Raw genomic sequence first — 15,048 nt, 5'->3', positions numbered from 1 at the left:
CTTAAAAAAAAAAAAAATCAAATCAAAATAAAGCTACAAAAAATCCTCTGAACAGCTGGAAGGAAATTCCAGCAGGGCTGGGACCCTTGGAGCTGCTGAAGAGGATTCAGCAGTTGAAGCAAGCACAGGACCTGTGTGAAGGACAGCCAGTGCCTTTTGCTGGGCAGACAAGAGGGAGCTGCAGAGCTTTGTCTGGGGCCTTTGCAGAAGGGAAAAATGCCAGCTCCACGTCAGGATTCTGGAAGGAAACATGCTGAGCACAAACTTTTCTATATCACCTCCCCAAAATACCTAAATCTCGTGCCCTGTTTTCTCCTCTGTTCCGTGCACTCTCCTGGGAGAGCAGAGGGAGATCCTCACCCATGCAGGCCTCACCCATTCCTGAGATTGTTCCTCTGTGGAAATACAATCAGAGCAATTCCCCTCTCACCGTGTCCCTCTCCATCTCCCCAAGGGACAGAGCCATCCTGGGCTGGATGTGGGAGAGCAGCCACCCCCCAGCAGGGAGAAGCCCCAGCTGGCTCTGCAAAGGCCAGGCTTTCCAGGTTTCCCCCTCAAACATCAGCCGAGCACGTGCGAGGGGAGAGGTTTGAGATGTTCATTAAGTGGCCAAGTTTGGCAGCAAAGCAAAGTGAAAGTCACTCTGCTGCCAAATCTCAACAGCACGGTGGTGCTAGAGCTGCTCAAATTGGCTGATATCTCACTGTTTCAAGGCAAGAAAAAGTTCTTTTTCCCTTTTCCCAAAAGGCTGATGTGTCAGTCCCACATCAGCCACATGCCACACACACACACAGAGAAGATCTGCCACAGAAACTCCTACATTGTGAAGGGTTTGTCTCAATTTACAGCAAATGCCAGGGAAATTTTAGATTTCAGATCCACCCATCATAGCAGAAAACCCCACTATAGCTGAAATTACTTCCTATAATATTTACAAAGTGTTTCTACTGTATTTGTTTATATGCCATTAATAAAGGTGACTTTTATACCAGTCTAGCCATGGGCATGGTTGATTTTTTAATATTATGACTTTTGATTAGCTGTCAGGCAAGAAGGTTTTTTATTCTTACTTTTCCCTCACCGAGCCAAGCAGCTCATCATCTGTCTACCTCAAACTGAGAACTTTAATTTTAGACTCACAAAGTTGCCTACATTGTCTTTGCAGACCTATTACACATAACAGGCAAATAACAAACGTGCTAAGAAAAGCTGCAAGTGAATTAATTTGGAATAGATGCAGCAGACAAGAGAACACACCTCTGTGTTTAAGCTGTTAGGAACAAATATCCATCTCGTTACACACGATGTAATTCCAAAAGCAAATTAACTGTCCATATTTGGTTCTTCAAAAGGAAGCCACCACAGAGACTGGGTCTACCAGCAAAATCTGGTTTTTCTGGTCTCATGTTGGACAGTCAAGTTGGCTGCAGCTGCCAAAGCTGGGACATCAAAGAACAGAGGATTTGGTGGAAAAAATTCAACCAAGTCTGTTCCAGAAGCTCTCCCCTGACCCTGCACAGCACCAGCTACATGAGATGGAGGAGAAAAAAAATACTAATCCTCCTGTCTATTATGTACACTTCTTGGGCTTTAAACTGCAATTATTTTTGTGAATAATTATAAAATTAGTGACTATTATACCACTTTTGCTAATTTGGACTAATTGCTTTTCATAGCCATGTTTAAGCTTGGAGCAAAGACTGTCCACAGAAGTCTGTTTTCTCCTTGGGAAACAACTAAAGAACAAAGAAAGAAATTGAACCCAATATGATTAAACACTGGCTAAGGAGTATATTGTTTTACCAGACAGAAGCAATAATAAATCATGGTATTTCTCTCTTTTCTATCAAAGGAATTTTTTTAGGACTAGACAGAAAACAGCTCCTTCTCTGACAGCTTTAAGAGAAAACTTCAGGTCATTTGCACCTCAACTGCTGTTCAACTATTATAGGCATATTCTGAAAGTCACAAAACTTTTGCCTTTGGAGACTGCTTAAACAAATAAAATGGAAATGCTTTTGGGAAATGGACAAGAGCAAAGAAAAAAATAGGGGTTATTGCATAAAATAATCTCTATCAGTATCAGCTGAAATCATTCCAGGGGAAAATTCTCACTCAGCTCTGCATTCAGTTCTCCCAGGACCTTCCTCCTTGCTCAAAACAAGTATTACCACTTCAAGCAAAGGTGAAACAGAAAACAAGAGGCAACAGAAATGAGTCTGATCTTCCAGAAGGTCCAAACCACAGCCAGCCAAAGAAACTACTGTTGGAGCCGTGTCCATCCAGAGACCCATCCACTGAGACACTCAGGGCTGCTGCTCAGATCCCAAGTGCTGGCCAAGGTTTTCATTCTGCTCAGTGATCATTATTCTGAGGCAGCAAAACGTGCTTGTCCAACCATCTGGAATTCCGTGGATCCCTGCTGGCTCCAGACTCCGGCAGGGAGATGGAAGCAACCAAGCTTTGCAATAAACACATTTTTGAGTTTACAAACATTCTGTGAGGGCTCTGAGGGAAATGTTTGGCTGTTTGCTCAAGCACACACTGCTGCAAGGTGGGCTTGCAATACAAGCCATGAACGCTGCCCATCCCAGAGCTCCCACAGGCTGTGCTGTGGCCTGCTGCAGCTCAGTTACACATTAACTACGTGAACAATGCTGAGATGGTTTGGATTTCACCATTTTTGGGTGGAACAAACCAAATCCCAACATCAAACCCGTGCTGGTGCGAGCCCAGTCCCAGGCAGACTGTGCAGCTGATGTTTCCCTTCAGCACCACTGGAGTTTGGGAGGTTTGCTTTGGTGACCTGTGGCCTTTCTTTCTTTCTTCCCACCCGCCTCATTCTTTCTTTCTTTGCTATGTATGTTAATTTGGGGAAAATCATAGCCTAGGGCAACACACCTGACTGCTTCCCACCCCAAAATCATTTACCATTTAATGCACGGTTACATTCATTCTTCTGCCTTTATAGTTCCCTAATGAGCTTGAACTGCAATTAACAAAATGATTGTGTTCGCTTTAGTACAATGCACCTGCAAATACCAGGATGGGAAGTCATATTTAAAACATAAAAATACTCTCAGCACATATTTCAGCAGAAGCCTGATATTCCAGCATGGGCTTGTATTTCAGCAGGTGCCAGTGGCTGCCAAATTCTTTGCTTTCTAAAATATTTTAGCTGGTCAGAGACATCCTTGTATTATGTTCCTGTACATGCTATGATAACTGTGTGAGAAAAGAAATTAAATATTTTATTTTTCTACTAAAATTATTTCCTATCCTGCACTGAATAATTCTTGTTGTGAAAGTTCAGGTCTAATCAAGCTTTAAGGTGTCTTGGGTACATGCAGAGATCCTTTTTAATCCACTGCTATTTATGAGAAAAAACACCTGCCAAAAATAAATGATCAGTTATTACTTACATTATTTCATTGATATCAGACAGTCTCAACAAGTATGTGATACCCAGGTCTGCATACTTTAGCACATCTGCCTATACATTTTTGATTTTTTTGGGGAGAAGAAAAAAAAAAGAAAACAAAACAATGTTTTCTTTTTCTCTGCTCATTAAATAGAGCACGAAGTAGAAATAACACTGTGTACACAGAAACAGTAACTCACCATATTCACATTGCTGCATCTATTGCTCTTGCTCAGTTTTTTTCTCTCTGTCACAAAATCAGAATTACTAATGAGCCTCTGGAGCTCTTCTCTTTCAACCTCCTGCTCACAGAGCCAGTCCAGGTTAGGTCAGGTTGTTCAGGACCTTTACTAGCCAAGTTCAGGAACTCTCCCAAAGTGGAAATTTTACAATTTCTCATGGTTCAAGTGCTAAAACACTGTGCTGTGAAGAATTTTGTCCTTATATTCAGTCAGATTTCTCTTTGCTATAATCCATGGCAGCTGCCTCTCCTTCTTCTGTGCATGGGAAGAGTCTGGCTTCATCTCCTCTACAGCCCTTGGGTCATGGCAGAGCGCTAAATCAATCAGGGTTCCGCCACCTCTCCTCCTGTCACCAGCCCAGCTGCTGGCCCACACAGCTCCCTGAGGTGTCCCCAGCTTGCCTGTACCTCTGCCAGAGTCCCAAACTGGATGCACTGCTCCAGTGGCATCCTCATGGGCAAGAGTCAGGCCAGGCCATCCAGCAAGAACTGCATTTTATTCCTGCAGGAACCAAGGAGCACATTGGATCCATCAGGACTCCCAGCTCCCCAGGTGAAGAAATGTTACCCCCACACCTGCACAGGGAATTTCTGTGCCAGCTGTAGGACCCGGCATTCATTTCCCAACTCACTTCTCTGATGGTTCCTTTGGCCAGCTCACCAACCACTTGTCCTGTACTGGTGACCCCTGCAGACTCCCTAAGGATGCTCTGTGTCTCATCAGGGCCAACCAAAGAAGATGTTAAACATTCTCAGCCCTTCAGCAGCCTCTGATCATCCTGTCTGACCCCATGAACTCGTAGTGCCTCATTTAGCTCATGTAAGAGAGGTATACCACCTCATCCCTCAAAGCTCTGCCACTATGTGTGGCACTTGCTCATGAAAACCCAGACAAAACACTGAACACTTGAGCCTTTTCCCATGTTTTTCATCAGCTGCCTCATTCAGCAGAGGGCCCACATCTTCCTTGGTCTCCCTTGTGTCGCATGTGGAAGTAACCTGTTTACGCTCCAAAAGCCTCATCCAGCTGAGCTTCAGCTTTCCTAACTCTGTTCCTACACGCCCAGGCAATATTTCTGTGTTCCTCTTTGGTTCCTTGTCTCTGCTTTCACCTCCATCCTGCTCCTTTTTGCATTTGAAATCAGTCAGGAGTTCCCCGTTCAGTCACGCCGGCCTCCTGCTATACCTGCTCAGCATCCTGAACATCAGGATGGACTGTTCTGCTGCTTTGTGGAGGCTGTCCTTGAAGATCAAGCAGCTTTCATGGGTCTCTCTGTCCTCCAGGGCAGACTCCCAGGATATTCTGCTTACCAGTTCCTTGAACAAGCCAAAGTCCACATGCTTGAAATTTTGAGTGATTATTATATTACCTGCTTTTCTCACTTTCCTCAGGTGCTTTAACAGCCATCCCATGATACTGCAGCCAAGTATTCCCAAAACAGCTCTTCCTTATTCAGGAGCAGCAGGTCCAGCTTACACCAGTCAACTCTGTCCAGTACCAGCACCAGAATATTGTCCTTCCTGTATTCCATACATCTCCCAAATTGCTTCAATTCAAATCCCTACCACACTGCCCCTTCCAGCAGATGTGGGGAGTTTCAGTTCTCCTGAAAGGGTTTAGCCTATGGGCAGAAAAACAAACCCACTTCTTGCTAACCAGCCTTTTGCATGAGTTCCCACCAGAATATTCCTATTGGGACTTCATAGGCCGAGGTGGCTGCCATCAGAAACACGCTGTAGGATCAGAGCTGGGATCCACACCATGTAAATGCAACCATCACAAGCCCCTTTGAAAAAGGTCCATTTTGACAAGTCCACCTGGAGAGGATCCCTGGAGTACTTTGAACTGGGTAGAAATGCCAGCAATGCAACACAGAAGTGTTCACTGACAGCCAATTCAGGTGAGCAATACTGGCTTATTTCAGCACCTGGTAAGAAGAGGCATAACATGACTTACCTGAGTGATGAAAGCTCCAAAGCCAGAGAGTCCAGAGGGCAAAGCCAGGAAATGAGTAAAGGAAGAAATATCTCTGTACTTTGTGGGCCCAATCCCCAGCATCAGTTCCACTGACTGCAAGGCACTTCAGTTCTTTTAAAAATGAAGGGAACCTGCCCCATTTAAAAATGGGGACCTGCCCAGTTGCACATCAATAACTTTAGGAACCTGATACTATATTTTAATGAACCTGGATACAGGCTGCACCTCTGTGGTTCATAAGTCAGGGGATGAGTAGGTTTTTTGACCTTTAGCTGAATTCCCCCTCATAATCATCCAACCCCAGTGAAAGCAGAGTTAGTATGAAGCAAACCTGGCCTTCAGTATGAGCTGCAGCTTGCACAGGCCCTGAAAAAGGCTGGTGATGTAAAGGAGTGTGTGATTTGACTGTGACTCACTCTCCCTGCCAGACAGCCCTAATGACTGGCCTGCCCTGGCTCCTCAGCAGGAAGGAGCTCAGGATTTATCCTATCCATACATTCCAGACTTTCACATCTGGGTCACTGAGCTCTGCTCTGAGCACTCCTGCTCCACCACCACCACTGTCACCATCCTCATTGGAGCACCTGATAAATGTTCCTGAATTTATCTTCACAACAGCCATGCAGCATGGATTTCCTCCATGTCGATGATAAGGCAATGACAGGACATTAAGGGCTAGATTTTTGTAACATGGAATTTGGTCCAAGTCCAGTGAGGTTCAATAAAGCTTTACTTTGCCTCTTGAGCTGGTTTGAGCTCACTTAGAGCTCCTGGAGCTGTCAGAGTTCAGGCCATGTGAAAGTGCCAAGTTTCACACTGTTTTGCACATGAAACCATAAATCCCTCTCCAGAACCCCAGGGGCATGAGGGGGGTCACAGCTCAAAAGGTTCATGAACTTTGATAAAATCAGGCAGCTATCAGAGTTTGTAACAATGTACTAAATTAAGTTCTGTCCAGAAGTTTTTCATGGGCCAAGAGTACAAAATAGGTAATAAGAATGTGAATGTTCTGCTGAATCAGGCCAGTAATAGAAAAGTCATTGCCATATTTAGTTCTTTACCTTTTTCAGTCAATTCATTGCATTATTTTCCCCTGGAAAATACAAAGGCAGTTTTCTTTATCTAAGGTAATTTTAACTTTTGGTATACATCTAGACCTGATCTTTTCCCATTTTTGTTTACTTTTGTTTCTAAACTTTGCACCTACCAAGCAGAGAAAAATAACCACGTTCTAGGAGGTGAGGCTATCTGAAAATGTTTAGTTGACTAATCCTAAAGCAGCTGTTATTCTGCAAAATATTTAGAGATGATATTTGCTTGCACATATATGAAGTAATAATTTGACAGTATGTCTCACCAGCTCACTTTCAGTAAAAAAAAATTAAATCTAAGTAAAAGGAAAATCTTTGGAAATAGCAGTTACCACCCCAAATCCTTTACAACCCTTGGTTGTCTTGTTTTCAGTGACAATTACAACCAGAATTTTCACTATCTTATTTCAGTGAAGTTTTAGAACAAGATTTGCCATCCAATATCCAGGATGGTCAGAATACAGAATTTAGAATAAAACTGAGAAAGAGTTGCTCACCTACCCCAGAAATACATTAAAGAAAGTCTGGTTCATGGTTGCTTTGAACCCCAAATTTCAAGAGGAAAAACATATCTTGACAGGCAGATTTGAGAGTTTGGTATGATAAATAACAATTTTCTCCCTTGCCAGCCTAGCACAGTTCTAACACAAAGTGGGAGAGTCACATTTTCTTGCCCACAGAGCAATAAGATATAAGAAGCCAATGGACAGAGAAGTGAAAAGGACTCCGATTTCATTCACATCAAATTCACCCATGCAACTGATTCAGGGGAAAATATTTAGAGCACCAGCCATTTCTTTCCTTCATATTTAAATACAAAACCTTATTTCAACATCTATTTATCACTGACATATTGATTAACTTCCTGCAGGATCAGATGTTCTGACAGCACGTAACACTTCAGGGTTTTGCAAGCAGTTTACAAAGCCTTTACTCACTGGGTAAAGTGAGGAACCCAAGATCCAAAGGCTTGGAAATATTTCCCTATCCTGGACCTTGGTAGCCATTCCTCAGGGAACAGCAGTCCCCTATGGACTCCCAGCCATCCAGCCCTGAGCTCTGAGAGCAGCACCAATGGTCACTGAGGACAGATTTTTCACCTCCTGCCTGCCTAGCACACAAAACTGACATGACTAAAGAGTAGTGAAAAAATGCAAAATCTGAAGGAACCTTTAATCTCTTCGGTTAAAAAGAAAAAAATGCAACCACTTACTAATGGAATGTTAAGATTGTGTATTAAACCCACAAAAGTCAGAAAACGAAGGAATTAAAGACTCCCTTGGCTCTTTTAACCCTTCCCTCTGCCTGTGTGCATTGCAGGTTTTTCATTACACAGTCACTTAACAGTGGGCAAAGGGACAGAACCGTAGGTGAGGTTAAAGGGGGAGCACAGCTTGTTATGTTTCCAGAAATGGAAATGTTAATAACTACTCATTTTGTCCTGTAAAAGTTTAATGTTCCCTATTAAAGAATGACAGAATACTAAAGAAACAGCAAGATGTTGTTATGGAGCAAAATGAAATCCTGAAGAAATGAGCTGTTGCTCTCAGTGAATATTTTGGTTGCAGTTTACTTGCAGTGGTATTTATCCCCCATCAACCAAAAGGAAGGTAATATATCACAATGAGGAGCTGTCCCCCAGTTCCTGCCCACATGGAATGGGCTGTTTGTCCTGCACAAAGCATCCATACCTGGATTTAAACCCCTCAAGCTGTTCCCCCCACCACCAGGCTTGCAAGCTGCTGCATTCCGAGCAGCTGCACGCTTCCCAATCCCTAATGCACACATCCTCCTCATGCGCAAGGAAATATTATTATCCTGGCTTTACAAATGAGAATCCTAAGCACAGAGAGATTAAAGCTGAGCATTTCAAAGCATCCCAGTTAATTAAAATGACTGGAAAATGGGTGTCCAAATTGTTTAGATACCTTTAAAGTCTCGGAATAATTATATTGCTCAAGGTCACACAGGGAGTTTATGGCTGACCCACAACTTGAACCCAGATTTCCAGCGTCCCACTCCAGCACCTTAATCACAAAGCCATCTTTGCTTTCCAATTTAATACTGGCCAGACCTGGTCCTCATGCAAACTGGTTACCAAGGGATGAAACCTGTCATTATGCCATATAATGGAGCTATCTATCTCTACCCTACAGGATAAACAGCAGTGCATTTAGGCATCTCCAAATCCTTTAAGGTACATATCATTACAAAACACTTAGGAGGCAGCTAGGGACCACTTAGGAAGAGCTATTTGAGAATTAGCACAGAGGGACAACAAGGGACTTTTCCAACTCCAGCTCCACAGCTGAGTAATTTGCTCTTTCTCCTGTCCTTGGTCTGAAGGCCCCACTGTAACAATCCTCTTTTTCCTGATGCTGTATTTGACCTGCAGCATTTCCTGTTAAGTTTCACCCACAAAAGCCCTTCCCCATTGCTGTCAGCCTGCCTCTAAATTCCACTGCTTCTTGTGACCTGGCCCACTTGATACTACAGCACCAGTGATGCTGTTTCTCACCATCAGGCTTGCTAGACCACAGCACAAAATAAACCCCCAAATTTATTCAGAGCACCACAAAGACTTCAGCAAAACAGGATAATGATGGAGGAGTCTTGTCCCAAAGGAAAAAGTCCTAAAGGACCTGCTGGAGAGAGCTCCACACCATAAAGAAGAGTTTCTGTGCTGGACTGCAAGGCATTGCACTGAATGACACCACATTCTCGCCTCTGGGGTCCTTGGTGAGGGCTGTACTTCACAAACCTGTTTTGACATCCATTAAAAACCTTGATCCCAATTTCTCCAGAGCATACACTCCAATTACATTCAGAGCTGCAAGTCAGAAAGCTACATTTTCCAAATGCTGATTCCTATCGTTGGCACAAAGTCCTCGGGCCTTGGGATGAACAGATGCAGACACGAAGCAAAACTTCCCAGATAGGATTTGGTCTCAGCTTCTCCCCAGACACACCAACACCCTCCAGGATGTGGAATGCAGTGGAAGACAGAGATCAACATAAAACATGTACACACACACACACACAACCCTAACATGCTGACTTTTTATCACAGAGGTTGCTAATTTCCCATGCTAAGAACAACCTTTGGAACTAAAATGAATTATGCGTCTCATTCTGAGTGCATCAAAGAGCAGACAGCCTTTTTAAAGGAGTCAAGATCACCTCAGCTGTGCTTTTGTTATCTAGCCCAAGGTTAAGGATTTGGCCTTGGGCTAACAATTGGCTCAGAAAACCAGGATCATGTAATGAGAGTTCCAGGAAGAGAGAAAAACCAAAGCTTGGTAAAGGCACACTCTTCAAAGTGTCCCAGTACTTGACCTTCTCTTTTTCCCCTTCCCTCCCCCCAAGATGCACGAGGTAAAGAAGAGAGGAATGAAACCCTGAAGGAACTACTCCCACTGAGAGGAGCTGCAAAGACCTTCCCAGACTCTTCCCAGACACCCAGGCCATGGAGAAAGGCCTGACAACAAACTCTGCTCAGCACTTGGATGGAAAAGCAGGCAGTAACCCCCCAACTGGCTCAGGTCTCAAGAAGAGAAAGCTCTTGAAAAGAGCTGTGATTGTTTTCTTTGCTAGGAAAAATTAAGCTGCTTCTATTTGAAAATTAACTTCATCCCTCAAAAAGAGGCTCAGACCCTTCAGCAGGCCCGAGCTGCAACAGCCACCTGCCAGCAGCGTGGCCTGCTGGGTTATAAGGAGCTCTTTGCAAAACACTGATTCTCTTTTAAAATATATTTTTGTTGGTTGGGTTTCTTTTTCTCAGAACTTTCACACAGGAGAGTCACAGGACGTTTTCTCCACCTTCTGCTGCTCACAAAAACCAGAAGGCTCCACCCATGCTCCCAACACCTTTTTCCCAGGGTTTGGTCCCTCTCTCCAAGGAACTGGCAGTGGGCACGCACCAGTAACCCGGCAGGTGTGCAGCAGCTCTCTCTAAATGACTCTGCCCTCTAGGGTACATTTGGGTTATATTTTCAAAGATGAAAATCTTTTCATCTACAAACCTGGGAGACTTCTTTGCCTAACACGTCAAGAAGCAGTTAACCATTAACTATTTCTAAAACAAAAAATAACACAAAAGGGAAAAAAAAATAAATCAGCAGACCAGGAAATATGAATCAATTAGTCTTTGATCCTCCCCTCAGTAATAACATCTAGAGAACATGGGTTACTGCTAATCCTAAACAACTAAAAATGCTGATGGACTTTAAAAGTACTAGTGGTTAAGCAAAGGAGAATTTCAATTCCATTCCTTCTGATCTTTGAGTCTCAAGGTGCCATTCCCCAGAGAATGTGGGGAAATTTTAAGGATCCCAGACTCCATGGTGTCCTCACGAGATTCCAGCAAGGGAAGATTTAAAGTAATCCTGCTGTAAGTCTGGACACTGAAAGCAGTAAAATGACAACATATTTGTCATTTGAATAACAGGAATAAAAAAGTAACAATAATACCAGTGTTTTTCAGAACAAAACCACTCATTTTTTTTCATTTAAAGCTATTAGGCCCACCTTTCATCTACAGTGCCAGGGCTAGGAGAACATATTCCATGTGCATTAGGATTTGTTTCAATAGCAACAGACTGTGACATCAAAACAGCCTTCATCCTACCATTATGATGTCAACTAGAAAATCAGGATTCTTCATGAAAATGGACCAAAAAAGCTGGACTCAAAGTGAGAGATTGCTTTTACTTAAAAGGTTCTTCATCCAAAGGAAAAGAGAAAATATGAGCAGGAGAAAAAGTTGTGTTAGAACTACCCTTAAAATAGAACAATTTAACACAAGCCAGAGTGATGCTTATAAGGAATAATACAAACCCTACCTCTCTTCCTAACTCCTAAGGAGTCAGAAACTCCCTTGGTCTATGAAGTCCCACATGGAACTATCAATAAATCCTGAGGAAACAAATGCAAAATTCAAGTTTACCATGAGTTGAATCATTGTTTCTGGCTGTAAAGCAGAGGCAGCCACAGGCAGATAGCCCCTCACCCTTCCTCCTCCCATCACCACTGGCCTCGCAATTAAGCTTCAATATGCCTGTGAGCACATTATTGATGTGGAAACAGCTATTTCCATCACACTGCAGACATTCTATACTTTTGAAGTCTGTGGTTACAGAGTCATTATTCCATACAATACTTTCCCATCACTAGGGTGTGCAGGATGCCATAAAGAGTGGTTTGTGCAAGTTCCAAGCTACAGGAGTTATGTCAATCGTTACCTTAAATACATTACTTTTCATATGTGGTCACCCTGCCTCCTGAGGATTTGCTCTAATAAAAACAACTGGATTGTCTGAGAACCAGCTCAGTAGAGCTGTGCTGATTTGCAGATCTGGTTGATATTTCCATCTTTTAATCTGCATATTGTTTCCAGAATGATGATGATAGTAATAACAGTAGTAGTAATAGTAATAAAAAATAATAATAATAATTTGCTTCTGTTTGTAGTGAAACACTGCTGGAGTTGAAGGCTTTGTTTTAATGAGACACACTGAATGAAACAGTGTCCTGCAGTGCAAGAAGTACATGTTAGCCTTGGCATTATGAGCCAAGCTACTGTACAATACTCATCATTTTCTTGTTGATCTCCCAGAAAAACCTTCTTAATTTAATCTCTAATGGGATTATCAGCCTCATTAAATTGTAAATCTTCCTCAGTTAGGCTGTTGTGGGAACCTGAACTTTCATAATGTTATCAATTTGCTGCTCTGCTCTACCTGAAGTCCCCTTCAAAGCTTTTAACACTTTCAGCTTCAAAAGCCTGCAGGGTCCTTCCCTATTGCCCTGATGAAAATCCCTGCCTTTTTTCAAACTAAACCCACACTGATCAGTCCCTTCCACTGCAGACCTCGCTCAGTTAGGCTCTGGTCTAACTTCAGCGGAGGCAGCCAAGCATATTTTGCAGAAGGCCCTGCAAGAACCAACAGTGAAGTGCAGACCCAGCTCTCCTGAGCCAAGAACCAGGCTGCCCACTGCAAATTCCCTGCCCCTGCAGGGGTGCAAGAGCTCTCAGCCTCTTCTCCTCTATGGAGGGCAACACAAGCCCAGGCAGGAATTCCAGCCCAGTGCCTTCCCAGCACTATGGAAATACAGATGGAAATGAGCTCTGGCCCTCAGATTTCAGGCAAGTTCTACCCACAGTCCCTGCTGTTCTGGGGTGTCCCTGCTGTGCCCAATGGGTGCATCCCTTCAAACCAATCCCAAATTAAGATTCCTGCTGAAGGCTGGGACAAAGTTGTCTCTGCAAAGGACAAACCCACTGTAGCTGCTTTTCTAAGTTCCCATTTCACAGGGCTCATGGACAGAAGGTTGCTAAATCCTGGAGGGAACTGACAGGTGATGAGATTCCAAAAAAAGGAAACTCCACCTTAGGAAACCATTACTGTTTGTTGCAGACAAGGCTGTCAGGAATACAAGTAATGAAAGATTAGTACTGGAGAGACAGAAAAGTAGCAATCTTGAAATACTTTTAGAATTCTTTTTGTGCCTAAGCAAGGCAAAAGCAGTAACCATGTGTGTGCCTACTTTCTCACACACCTGCAAAGCCTCTTTGGAGAAATAAACAAGAAAAATTGGAGTACTGCAAAGTCATATTCTGAAGGAGCTGGGATTTCTTCCTTGTACACAGTAGTCTAACAAAACAAACCACTGTTGCTTGTATCCAACACCCTCTTTACTGTACTAACATGTACAATCCAAGTGTCCTTCTCAACTTAGCTTCTTATTCCTTTCCTATGTAACTAAAAACCAAAGTGGTCTGTGCCTGTAGCAATCTTTAAAAATGCATTTAATGCCTCTGGCTTTTTTGTTATTATTTTCAGCAGCTTAAGTCAACTGGGAACAAGATTTGTGGTTCTCCTGTTTTAAGATCACAACATATCGAGTTCTCATAGCAGCAGTCTACACTCCCAAAAGAGGTTGCCTTCATATAAAGGAGAAACTAAACATTCCATAACCATAATTAGATAAATAATACTTCAGGCAAGATATGGCACCTTTAAAAGTGCCTTTTCAGGCTTGGATTTTACTCTGCTTGTTACTACAGAAACCATCTAGCAACCAAAATCTAACACAGACTCCACCCAAAACAGAGAAAAACAATATAGACAGAGTAGGTTTTTCCTCCCCCCTTTTTTTCCCCCCCTTTTCCCCCCACCTTTTTGTTTTTTTTGAAAGGGTGGATGAATGCTAAGGAAAAGTATCTTGCTGTGCAAAGGATAGCATTTTGCATGCAGTTGAAACAGTAAAGCTCTGATTACAGATGGCAGCAATGAAAGCAGGAATGAGTAATGAGCAATGAGAAATGCGTAATGCGGGATGAGGATATAATTTCCACACATCGGCTAAAGAAAGGTTTACACTCTTAAGCAGTAAAAACAAACCATTAAGCCAGACCTGCACTGTCAGGAAGTATAAAACAGTTCTTGAAACTCTGCAGTTACTATACAAAAGCTTTTGTTTCATAAACTTTTGTTTCCTGATCTTCATAAAACATTAACATCAAGCTGCCATATGGCAATTAGCTGCCTACTGAAATCAATAAAAAACCACCCCAAAAATCAACAACTTAGGAATAACCATACAATACAATAGCTCAATAACTATCCTCTTCCAATAGCGTAGCCAAGTGGGTCTGATACAAACCCAGTGTGGATGAGCTCCTCCTCCACAGCTGAGAGTACAATAAATCATGTTCCTCTCTGAGCCTCACGCGTGGGGATGTGAGCCTCACCTGCCTGGCGGGGGGAGCAGGGATGTGGCCACCCAAACCCTGGGTGGGCAGGGAAAGGCTCCACTCGTGGCTCTGGGGAGCCCAGCAGAGCAGCCCCTGCCTGCTGGGAATGGCCAATGCTCTCGGGAGAGCTTACCTCAACTGAAGATCCTCCTCTACATGCTGCTGACCTCAGAAGTCCAACTGAATTTTGCGCAAAAATTATCAAGCCACTCGACAAAGCTGCTACTGAGTCTCAAAAGGACAAGGAGACATGCTGATCACATTTGTGTTTAGAGAGATGCTTATCTGAAATGCACAAAGGGTGACATTATCTATCACAATCTCTGCCTATATAGATTATATAAGTGCCTAGAAGCAAAATTTTGCTTTCAAAATATTTTGCTTTTCTCCTCTTAAGAGGAAAAAGCTTTTTTCTCCCTGTAGAGCACTATAATACTAATAAGTACTAAAGAACTAAAGTAAGTACTAGTGCGCTGTGGTAACAGCATACATTTAGTATTTAGCATTATTTAGCCATCATTACCAGACTTTCAAAAGATGCCAGAAAGCCCAGACCTTTCA

The sequence above is a fragment of the Parus major genome, chromosome 3 (assembly GCF_001522545.3).
Source record: "Parus major isolate Abel chromosome 3, Parus_major1.1, whole genome shotgun sequence".
Classification (NCBI taxonomy): domain Eukaryota; kingdom Metazoa; phylum Chordata; class Aves; order Passeriformes; family Paridae; genus Parus; species Parus major.
This window is presented reverse-complemented; position numbering follows the sequence as displayed.